General features: G+C 40.4%; 1 pseudogene; it reads right to left on the minus strand.

Moving 5' to 3' along the window:
* Positions 1–901: 901 nt before the first annotated feature.
* On the minus strand, positions 902–2,824 carry LOC133093024 (uncharacterized; annotated as a pseudogene).
* Positions 2,825–12,710: the final 9,886 nt, after the last annotated feature.

Here is a 12,710-nt window from a genome sequence, read left to right on the forward strand (position 1 = left end):
TACTCAGCTTTTTATTCTATACAGGCCTTCAGTGGATTGGATGAAGCTCACCCACATTGGGAAGAGCAATCTGCCTTACTCAGTTTACTGTTTCAGATGTTAATCTCATCCAGAAATAATGTTTAACCAAATATCTGGGCACCCTATGTATTGTTTTGTGGGTTTTTTAAAATTTATTTATTTATTTATTTATTTTTGGCTGCGTTGGGTCTTCGTTGTTGCGCACAGGCTTTCTCTAGTTGCGGCGAGCGGGGGTTGCTCTTCATTGCAATGCACGGGCTTCTCATTGCAGTGGCTTCTCTGGTTGCGGGGCATGGGCTCTAGGCGCGTGGGCTTCAGTAGTTGTGGCACATGGGCTTAGTAGTTGTGGCTCGCGGGCTCTAGAGCGCAGGCTCAGTAGTTGTGGTATATGGGCTTCGTTGCTCTGCAGCATGTGGGATCGTCCCGGACCAGGGCTCAAACTTGTGCCCCCTGCACGGCAGGTGGATTCTTAACCACTGAGCCACCAGGGAAGTCCCCCTATGTATTGTTGACACACAAAATTAATCATCACAAGTCCACTCCTTGTCAACTTGGCACTCACATGCACCTTCTTAAACTATACTTAATCTCCAAAAAACACATTAACAAGATCATAATTCCACCTAACATGATACAACTGTTCTGTGTATAACCAGAAACGTACTAATCCCTTCCCCAGAAGAGGTAATATAATGTCCTTGAGTGATGTTTACTCTTCTCCTTGATATCCTATAACTTAAATACTATGATATAAAGTCAATACATCTTATGTTACACAATTAGGGAATGAGAGAGGGAAGAAAACAAAGATATTTGTTTTAAAATACACACACACACACACACATATTCATAACAAAATAAGGAGGAATACTCATGACAGTTATGTTCCCCACATCTGTAACTGGTCACATGGTCATAGCTGGTATTTATGACTACCTTCCTCCACTACCCATACTATATTCCCTTTGCCTTCAGTAAACACCTCAGCTGGTTGTGGTTCTTTACACACTGAAGTGATACAAACCTTCATTCCCGAAGGATCTGGGCCATTAGTAGTCCTGCCTGGATTGGGTTGTTGTTGTCTTCTACTGACCTTAATCTCAAGGAATGGTAATACTAAGAGCCTTCTTAAGGGATCTCCTGCATTCCAGACATACTCTTCCATATCTCTGTCATGGAGTAGAAGTACAGTTTCCTCTTGGTAGTCAGGATCAATTGTCCCAGCCAGCACAGTAACTCACTACTTTGCCTGCTGAGTCAGAGGCATGAGGAGTCCAAAGTGGCCAGACAGCAATTTTAACTTTCAGTTCAATGGAATCATTATTGTGTCTCCTGGCGGAAGCATTTTTCTCTTTGGCTTAATATCTCTAAGCCAATAGAGCATTAGGTCATGGGAACAAGAAGCAAAAATTTTGCTAGCAGGTCACTAGGGATAATAGTGAGTAGAGCCGCTCCCATTTCCACCCCTTGACGCATGAATCTTTTTTTTTTTTTTTTAATTTATTTATTTATTTGTCTGCATTGGGTCTTTGCTGCTGCACGCGGCCCCTCTCTAGTTGCGGTGAGCGGGGGCCACTCCCCGCCGCGGTGTACGGGCTTCTCACCGCGGTGGCCTCTCTTGTTACAGAGCACGGGCTCCAGGTGCGCAGGCTTCAGTAGTTGTGGCACGTGGGCTCAGCAGTTGTGGCTTGCGGGCTCTAGAGCACAGGCTCAGTAGTTGTGGCGCACGGGCCCAGTTGCTCTGCAGCATGTGGGATCCTCCCGGACGAGGGCCCGAACCCCTGTTGCCTGCATTGGCAGGCGGACTCTCACCCACTGCGCCACCAGGGAAGCCCCTTGACACATGAATCTTAGCTTTAGGAGACATAGCGACATATGTTGGACACTGATTCAGAGCATTCACAGCCTTCTGGAGAAACTCGGCCCAGTCCTGCAACGTACTGCCATCTAGTGGATGCTGTAACCAAGTCTTCAAAAGGCCATCCCACCATTCCATCAAGCCAGCTGCTTCAGGATAGTGGGGAACAGGTAAGGCCAGTGAATTCCATGAGCACGGGGACATTGCCACACTTCTTTTGCTGTGAGGTGAGTTCCTTGATCAGAAACAATGCTGTGTAGACTACCATGATGGTAAATACGGTATTCTGTAAGTAAGATGGTAGTTCTGACAGAAGCATTGTGTGCCAAGAAAGCAAATCTGTATCCAGAGAATGGATCTGTTCCAGGAAGAACAAGATGCTGCCCCTTCCATGATGGAATTGGTCCAATGTAATCAACCTGCGACCAGGTAGCTGGCTGAGCACCCTGGGGAACAGTGCCATATCTAGGACTCATTGCTGGTTTCTGTTGCTGGCAGATTGGGCACTCAGCAGTGGCCATAGCCAGGTCAGCCTTGTTGAGTTGAAGTTCATGTTGCTGAGCCCATGTATAACTTTCATCCCTGCCACCATGGCCACTTTGCTCATAAGCCCGTTGAGATGACAGGGGTGGCTGGGAAAGAGGCTGACTGGTTTCCATAGAAAGGGTCATCCTATCTACTTAATCATTAATATCCTCCTCTGCTTAGGTCACCCTTTGGTGAGCATTCATATGGGACTCAAATATCTTCATGTTTTTGTCTATTCAGAGACATCTATCTATATCCCTCTTCCCTAGATTTCCTTGTCACCAAATTTCTAATCACGTTCTTTCCAAGTCCCTGACTATCCAGGAAAACCACTGGCCACAGCCATGAACCAGTATATAATCACATGTCAGGCCATATCTCCTTCCAAGCAAAGTGAACAACTTAGTGCAATGCTCAAAGTTCTGTCCACAGGGAGGGTTGAATGTAGCAATTTGGCCCTTGCCATCCACAGATCCTACTGCCCTTAGGTTTCCCAATTCAGTGACTACAGTCCCCACTGTAAGGTCTGGTGTACACAGAAGACCAGTCACAGAACTCTTTAAGAATGCTGGGGCTCCTCTCTCAAATTTATTTCTCGCAGTAGTGATGACTGGTATATTTTCTGGACCCTCCAGTGTGGGTAAGTAGGTCTTAAATGACAAATCCAGTCTAATATTCCAAACTCCCTAAGCCTTTGAATCCCTCCCTCTACATTAAACCAAGGCATGTCTACCATTTCTAATTTCTAATTTGCTCATCATGGGCCACTTTTTGATCCATGTTTCAGTCAACAAAGCAAGCAAACTGCTAGAGCTCTTCCTAACACTTCAAGCTGCAATATTAAATGCAGAATTTCTGCTTAGAGAGACCGTATCAACACATTTGGCCCGATCCAACTTTATGTTCCTTCCACCACTATCCCACAACTTAATATCCATTCCCAAACATATTCTCCAGATTTCTTTCTGTACAAATTAGTTCTTTTGGAGTATAGCACACCTCCTCATGGGTTACACTTTGTATCTCACTTTTAGGGCTGCTGGGACTTGAGTCTAGTTATGGGTCTAGAAGCAGAGAGGGGTAGTGGGGGTGGGTTATGAGGAGAACCAGCATTGCCTTGTTTAGCAATTGCCTCAGGGGAGGCCATTACAGTTTCCTCAGACAAGTCAGGGTTAATCCCCTCAAATAGGGGTGAAAAGACTGCTACCACTGGGGTAGGGAAGCTACTTCTAACGGGGATGGTGTTAAGAAGGACTTTCACACTTTCTTTTCATTTGCATTGTTTGAATTGTTTTACCAGAATGTATTAAAGTGTTACGTGTGTAATTGAAAATAAATACAAATCCAGAAAAATCCTCACTGAATTCAATAAAATATTCCTGTTCATTGTTCAAGGAAAAAAAATTCTTTTAAAGGAATGAAATGTCATGATCATTAAATGTTCTTATATTGAAAGAAGAGCTTTAAGAATATCTGTAGCTTACATTATGAGCTACATGCAAAGGTACAATAAAACAGTGGATTTTTAGTTTGGAATTGATTTTTCTAGGATGAATGGAGCTCTGGTAGTGGCTTTTAATTGTTCTCTGATTAAATACAGCTAAAAGTATCTACTCAGGTTGTCAGTGGGAACCAGTAGGGCAAAGGGCAAGAGTTAAATGGGAGAGACTTCTTCATAAGCTAATTTTTGAGAATGATTTTTTTTTTTTTTGCATACTTCTGAGATGGAATACAATTTTTCCCTGATAGACCTAGAGGCTCTTGGGAAATAAAGTGTGCTAACAATGATTAAGCTATATAACACCTTTCAGATACTTAATATGTGCCAGGCTCTGTGCTAAGAGTTTTACATACATTATCTCATTTAATCCTAACATTCCTATGCAGAAGGCATTGTAATTGCCCTCTTTTTCAGACTAGGAGAGATGAAGTAAATGGCTCAAGGTCACACAGCAGTAAGTGGTTAAGCCATGATCCAAACAGAGATCCTTGCTCTTGCCCTTCTCCATGAGAAATGAGGCCTATCTCTGACCTCAAGAACAGGAGCAGACTACCTGGCAGGAAATGTAAAGTGATGATGAAATTAAATTACACCTCTTTCCACCTGTTGTTCTCCAGAGCAGGGGTCCCCAACCCTCAGGCCACAGACCAGCACCAGTCCGTGACCTGTTAGGAACCAGGCCACACAGCAGGAGGTGAGTGGCGGGTGAGTGAGTGAAGCTTCATCTGTATTTACAGCCACTCCCCATCGCTCGCATTACCGCCTGAGCTCCGCCTCTGTCAGATCAGCAGCGGCATTAGATTCTCATAGGAGCCCGAACCCTACTGTGAACTGCATGTGCGAGAGATCTAGGTTGCACACTCCTTATGAGGATCTAATGCCTGATGATCTGAGGTGGAGCTGAGGCGGTGATGCTAGTGCTGGGGAGCAGCTGCAAATACAGATTATCATTAGCAGAGAGGTTTGACTGCACAGAGACCATAATAAATCAACTGCTTGCAGACTCACAGCAAAACCCTATCAGGAGTGGCAAGTGAAAAGAAGCTCAGGGCTCCCACTGATTTTGCATTATGGTGAGTTGTATAATTATTTTATTACATATTGCAATGTAATAATAATAGAAATAAAGTGCACAATAAATGTAATGCGCTTGAATCATCCCGAAACCATCCCCCCCAACCCGCCCCCATCCGTGGAAAAATTGTCTTCCACGAAACCGGTCCCTGGTGCCAAAAAGGTGGGGGACCACTGCTCCAGAGCACTTGCCTGCCCAGGACTTGATCTTTTTTTTTTTTTTTTTAACATCTTTATTGGAGTATAATTGCTTTACAATGGTGTGTTAGTTTCTGCTTTATAACAAAGTGAATCAGTTATACATACACATATGTTCCCATATCTCTTCCCTCTTGCGTCTCCCTCCCTCCCACCCTCCCTATCCCACCCCTCTAGGTGGTCACAAACCACTGAGCTGATCTCCCTGTGCTATGCGGCTGCTTCCCACTAGCTATCTATTTTACATTTGGTAGTGATATATATGTCCAGGACTTGATCTTAAGGTCTGGGGCCCAGCCCCTCCCAGACGGTGGATCTGGTTTTACTCAGGCCCTATGTCAGCACCCAGGAGAAAGGCCAGTTCTGGAGTACATACGGTATACTATTATGTGAGAGATTCCTCAGGCACTAAATAAGGAGATGAATGTTTTCTACTATCAAGACCAATGTTTTCTTCCTCCAACCAAGACCAACAAGAAAAAAGGGGGCCGCACACCAATAAATCAAACATGTTTTATCCACTGTGAGGGGGATGCCCAGTACGCAGGATTAAAAGGATATTGAGTACATCTACAGCAAAATTGCCTCATTTTACAATTGAGAAATCCAAGGGCCAGAGAGGAAAGTGATTTGTTCATGGACTTTCTACCAACAAGGGTGTAGCTGGGAGTAGAGGCCAGATCTCCTGGCTCCTGGCTCCTGGCTGAGTGCTCTTTTTCCATCATGTGTCAGGATGAAGGCCTTGGGTCCTTCTGGCTGAGATATGCAGTGGGGTTAACAAAAGTGCCGGCTGGAGGGGAAATAATAATAAGGTGACCAGGCGGGGGTTGGAAACACAAAGAACAGGAAATCATTTAGGATCAGAATGAGAGCACCTCATCAAAGCCAGAAATGCAGGAGAGGGTCACTCACTCTGCAGCACGCCTTGCCACCAGGGCCAGGACCACAGTGTAAAAGAGAACGGCACCAGCTGGCACAGGCTGAAAAGCTACAGGGCAGGTGGAAAGAAATGCACTTACTGGAAAGGGCTTCAGTGAAGACAGCCAGTTCTTGGGAAGATATCCCAGGCCTGGAGAAAGGAACAGACAAGGAGTGAGTCCGGGGGAGCAAGCCCCTTATGGAAAACGCCGTGGGCTCTGTCAACTTAAGGTCATTGGTGGGTCAGAGCTACAGCTAGGATGGTAACCCAGGTGGAGTCCAGGGACTTTGAGGAAAAAGCTTTGACTCTGGGGTACAGTAGGGATCGAAAACTGAAATGCCTTCAGTAGCTGGAGGCATAATAAAAATAAATGATGTGAGCAAGGTGACTAGAAGCCTTTGCCCCACCACCCCTGTCCATCCCTCTCAAAAATATACATATATATTAATAATAATAACTACCAACTTAAAGGAAGATGGATTTCTAGGTTGTGACTAATTTGAGTCTCATGTCATAGTTGAGAGTGGTGGAAACTGTGGCAAATAGACAATTTTCCCAGCAAACAGAGCAGCTGCTTTTCAGTCCCAGCAAATTTCTGATCTGTCAGAATGCAAAGTCAATACTGCTAGCTTTCCAACTTCCCAATAGACACTAGAAATCTAGACGTTTATGTGTAACCTCCTGAGTTTTTACTGTTGGCAACACATTCAGATATTTTAAACCTGTGCGGACTAGGCACAGGTCCTATCTTAGAGCAGGAGCTGGGGTGGGGTGGAGTTTATATCCAAGGATCAAAAGAAACAGGCCCTGCTTCCCTAAGGGTCCTGAAGCAGATCCCCAGCTTAAAGGAAGGTTAATACAGCTACAAATCCCGTAGATGGTCTGAATCCTTATCCCTTGTGGCCAGACAGGTTTTGGAATTCAGCAGTTTTCAGATTTTTAATTTTTCAGATTTATGGGGCCCCTGCCATGGAGCATGCCCAGAGAACTCCGAGGCAGTACCCTATTAACAAACACATCAATTTTTCTGTAGCAAAGCATATAAATATTCAGAAATCAAGTGAGATAAATAAAGAGTATAAATAATCTCACATAAGCTCCAGTCAAGTCTTGCCACCAGATGAGACAGTTGCAAACTTATGAAAAAAATATTTTTTTCAAAATCATTGGGATTTCAGAATTACTGATAGGAGATTGTGGACCTATTATAATGGAGAGACAACCAGTGAGTAATGGGTACATACTCCATTAATTAACAGACACATAGAATTTATGCCTGACGACCTCTACCCTTTGGAAAATATGTTTGTATCTTTGCTAACTGGCAACATCTCTGCTATCTCCCCTTTGGCTCCAGGGGAGAGGTAGTGTTTTGTCCTTTACCACCGTCCCCCTAGCTGGGGCAGGTCCTTCCCTTAATCACCTCAGCACAGCTGAGACAGGCTGTCAGGGAAGTTTAGCACAGGCAGTCACGTCCTTCCAGATGCTCTTAGAAGTGGCTTCTCTCAGAGATGCCACCCCCAGTGGGCCCTGCCTTGACTGCCTCCCAGTTGGGCTCCCAAATATCTTGATGTCTCAAGGTATTTGAGACAAGGACCTAACAAGGACCCAAACCAGGGGAAAAGTTCTCATTCCTCTCTAGTTCCTGCCCCTCTTCCATGCTGAAGTTTTACACCCCAGTAATTTATAATTGTGGACCTATTATAAGAAGGGCAGACAGCCAATGAATAATGGGTACACACTCCATTATTTAGGTGGATGACTGCCAGTGGAATTATGTTTCCCTTCAAAAGAATTCCCACCCTAACCCTCAGGGCTTTGGTTATCCTGAGCTCCACCCCCTCTCACCCCTCAGGACAATTACACATAAAACCTAGTATCAGCACAATCTGGATTATGGAATCTCAGTGGGTGTATCCACAATCCATTCTGTGCTAAACTGGACCTAGTCCAGCTCACTTCAAAGTCCCAGAGGAAGATCAGGTGAGCATATCTCTCCTGCAGCTTTAGAGGTTCTGCTCCTGATTCTCTGTGCATCACTCCACAAAGAAGAACATATACACAACTCCAGCGATAATAACCAAACAGAGCACAGTCTAAATCCAAATATGGAAAAGAATCCTTTCTCCTGTGGAAGACACAATTCTGCAAGGTCTTGGCTTTGCTAAAATACCTCTTTGGGGCAAGACACAGCAGATTTACGTTACAAAATAAAGCACGTGGTTTAGCTTCTCAACATCTCTACTCCGATAGCCTCAGTCTCCCTCAGTAACAATATTTTTGTGTCTCTAGAGGTAGGAGCATTCCAAAACAACATACCCAAAGACAAACGGAAGTCTCTTCTTCCAATGAAGATTACTGTTGAAGAACTCATAAAAGAGCTCCTCCCATTTCCAGGCTACTGAAGGTTTATAAAGATCAGCATACTAGTCTCAACACATTCCGGGTGTGTGTGTGTGTGTGTGTGTGTGTGTGTATTATATTGTAATTAATAAGTAACTGTGGGTGATACATGATAACGTGTGAATATCCTATTGCTCAATAATCCTGCAAATGGCATTATTTCATTCTTTTTTATGGCTAAGTAGTATTCCGTTATATATATGTACCACATCTTCTTTATACATTCATCTGTTGATGGACACTGAGGTTGTTTCCACATATTGACAATTGTAAATAATGCTGCTATGAACACTGGAGTGCATGTATCTTTTTGAATTAGTGTTTTAGTTTTTTTCGGGTATATACCCAGAAGTGGAATTGCTGGGTCATATGGTAGTTCTATTTTTAGTTTTCTGAGTCACTTTGGAATCATGGGTTCTTTTCTAACTCAAGATAATATAACCATTACCATCATTATTCTTTTTGATGGTCAACTTATCACAAACTTGGCCAGCGGGAACAACTTTAAGCTAGCTCCTGTATCCTCTGACATGTCCCCATTAACTGTGAGCACTTCCTCACATTTGTGCACCAGATGTCTCCAACTTACTGTGTACTTTCTGTATCCCAGACTTGGAATCAGCCATTTCTCCAAAGAACCTGAGTTCCTTTCAGTGGAGAACAATATTTAGAAATCAGCATCCGCATACTAGGTATGCCCAATGTTATTGAAATATTATTGCTTCTAGGCTTTTCAGGAGCCTAGAAAATAAAAATTTCAGAGCTAGAAAATATTAAACCATGAGTTAATATTGATAACTCCAATGCAAATCAAATCAAATTAAAAAAAAATGATTCTTCCTAACCTTCTCCTATTGCAACTGGTATCTCCCTTCTGCCATAGTGAGAAAAAACCTGGTTTCCAACAATTTTCTCTAACCTATAATAGATACAAAATATTTTCAAAATTTCTTCACTGATATCATTATAAAAAACAAACCTAAGAAAAGATCAGTATTTCTCTGTAATTCTTTTTGTACTTAAAATACATTTTATTTAGGGAGTCCACTGCTCAAAAGTCAGTTGAATTTATTCTTTTTTCTGAATGGCCATGGTATCAATTTGATAGTTTCATTAATTAGGTTAATTTGTGGCTGTTTGTGTTCAACATTAGGACTTGCCTTTTAAATTTTTGTTGATTTAATATGCAAAACATTTACATGGTTCAAAAGTGAAAACTATATAAAGCACTAAGCTCAAAGAAGTTGCATTTCATTTTCAACATTTTTGTTAGTTGCTGCTTTATCCTTCCTATATTTTTTAAAATTATAAGCAAATATATATGTAGTCTTTCTCTCCTTTTCATATGTTTACATTAAATATACTCTTTTATACCTTGGTTTTTTTCGTTTAACAAAATATTCCTTGAAAACACTCCGTATCAGTACATAGAGATCTTTGCTGCATAGTATTCCATTGTTTGGATATACCATCATTTATTCAGCTAATCTTATATAGATGGGCATTTTAGGTAGTTCTCTATTTCTTCTCTGAAAATTGATTTGTTTAAACTTTAGTGACAATTTTGGAAATTTTTATTTTCCAAGGGAATTATTTATTTCAACTAGGTTTTCAAATGTATTTGCATTAAGTTGTGCAGAGTGGTGTCTTAAATGTTTAACATTTTCTTCTCTTTCAATGCTTACATATCCCTTGTCATTTCTTGTTTTGTATATTTTCTCCCTTTTTTTCTTTTCATGATTAGGTTAGTTGGTGGTTTGTCTATTTAATTGTTTTTTCAAAGAAAAATTTAGATTATTTTCCCCAAAGATTTATTTATTTATTTTTCCTATTGTAATAATTAATTTCTGCTTTCTAATCTTTATTATTTTCTTCTCCGTTTTCTTTCGGTTTATTTTACTCTTCTCTTGCTAGGTTTGGAATTGAAATTTTAGTTCATTTATTTTTCGATCTTCCATTTTTACTGATAATATTATTTTAGGCTATTGATTTTCCTCCTATCACTGCTTTAACTGTTAATTCTTCCTCTAACCCCTATATTTCCTATAAAGTAGACTTAGATCTAGAAACCTGATTAGATTTTTATCCAAGAATACTTCACCAATGGTGTTGTGTGCTTCAAATTACGTTTTATCACGAGGCACACGTTACCAGCTGTTCTAGTTTTATTGTTGCTAAAGGTCTTCAGGTTCTGGTGGTGTCAACCAATTTTCTCCACTTTAATGTTCCCTATCAACATTTTACCTAATATTTTTGGTAGCTAGATAGCCTTTATTTCATTAGAGGTTGCAAAATGGTGGAGGGCTAGTCTATCACTGCTTCTTTATTCATTAGCTGAAATTCATCTATAAAAAAGGACTCTTCCTCATTAATTATTTCATTTATATGGGAAAGGTAGGATCCTTGATGTTTTTCCCTTTATTCATCAATGTTTAGAGTAGTGACTTAGTAATCTAGCAACCTCCAATGGTAACCAGTGTGTTTTTAAAGCAGCATCATGAATTCAGATTTATATATATTTGATGTTTCAATCTGTTGCAGTCATTATCCTGTTTTTACTTAACTTTTAAAATTTTACACTTGTATCTCTTTTCTCTTGCTGTGAAAATCTAAGTTTCTAATGGCATTAACACAACTATTTACTTGTTTGTTTGTTTGTTTTCCTACATCATGTCACTATTAGTGTTACAAAAAGAATGCAATATAAAATTTCTTTGTGGTTCTTTTTTTCTTTAGACTATATGCCACTAAGGGTATCCTATATTTTTAAATAAGGAATTATTTTCTCTATGCCGCTATGGCATCAAATTGATATACGGTTAAGTTAATTTGTTTCCATTTGTGTTCAATTTTAGGGATTTGTTTTTTCCCATTTTTGAATCATATAAACATTTATTTGGTTCCAAAGCCAAAAATGCACCCACAGAACTTTTTCTTCTGTCCTTGCCCCTTCATCTTGCACCCTCCCTTCCAATCTAGGAAACCGTTCTCATTAGTTTTTGGTGTGTCATTTCATTGTTACCTTTTGAAAAATATCACAAATATGTTTATGATTTATTTACCCACTGTTTCTCACACAAAACGTAGCACAACATAAACACCGTCCTGCATCTTGCTTTATCTCATTTAACAATCGCCTAGTGATAGTTCCATACCAATATATAGAGGCCTTCCTCATTCCTTTTTATAGTTGCGTAGTTCTCCATTGCTTGGATGCCCCATAGTTTACTAGACCATTTCCCTATCACTGAACATTTGGGTTGTTTCCAGTTTTGTTTTTGTTTTGTTTTGTTTTTACTATAGCAAACAATGCCACCATAAGTAGCTTTATGCCTATTATAATTTTTATGTAATAACAATTTATGTTATGACATAAACATAAATTGCTATATGTCATAACAATTTCATATTTTTGCAAGTATGTCTCCAGGAGACTTTCCTGGAATGAGTGGATGTTGGGTCAAAGGGTAAATGCTCATGTAATTTTTCTAGACATTGCCAAACTCCTCACCATAGTGGTTATACTACATTTTTTTGCCTTGCCACTAGCAATGAGAAGGCTTGTTTCCTCACAGCCTCACATAGTCAAAGTTTTAGATTTTTGTCAATCTGATAGGTGAGAAATGGCATCTCAGTGCAGTGTTAATTAGCATTTCTTTGTTTTATTTTTTACTTTTTAAAATGTTTTTCATTGCAGTAAAATACACGTAAGTTTTAACTTTTTAACCACTTTTAAGTGGACAGTTCAGTGGCATTAAGTATGTTCACATTGACTATCATCACGGTCCATCTAGAGAACTTTCATCATCCTAAGCTGAAACTCTATACCTATTAAACAATAACTCCCCACTCCTCCTTCCCCTCATCCCCTGGTAACCTGTGTTCTACCTTCTGTCTCTATGTATCTAAGTATTCTAGGTACCTCATGTTAAGTGGAATCTTACAATATTTGTATATTTGTGTCTGGCTTATTTCACTTAACAGTATATCCTCAAGGTTCATCCATGCTGCAGCATGTATTAGAATTTCACTCCTTTTTAAGGCTAAATAATATTCCATAGTACGTATATGCTCCATCTTGTTTATTTATTCATCCATTGATAGACACTGGGGTTGTTTCCATCTTTTGGCTATTGTGAATAATGCTGCTATGAATATTAGTTTACAAGCATCTGTTCAAATCCCTATTTTCAATTCTTTTGTATATA

The sequence above is a fragment of the Eubalaena glacialis genome, chromosome 6 (assembly GCF_028564815.1).
Source record: "Eubalaena glacialis isolate mEubGla1 chromosome 6, mEubGla1.1.hap2.+ XY, whole genome shotgun sequence".
Lineage (NCBI taxonomy): Eukaryota > Metazoa > Chordata > Mammalia > Artiodactyla > Balaenidae > Eubalaena > Eubalaena glacialis.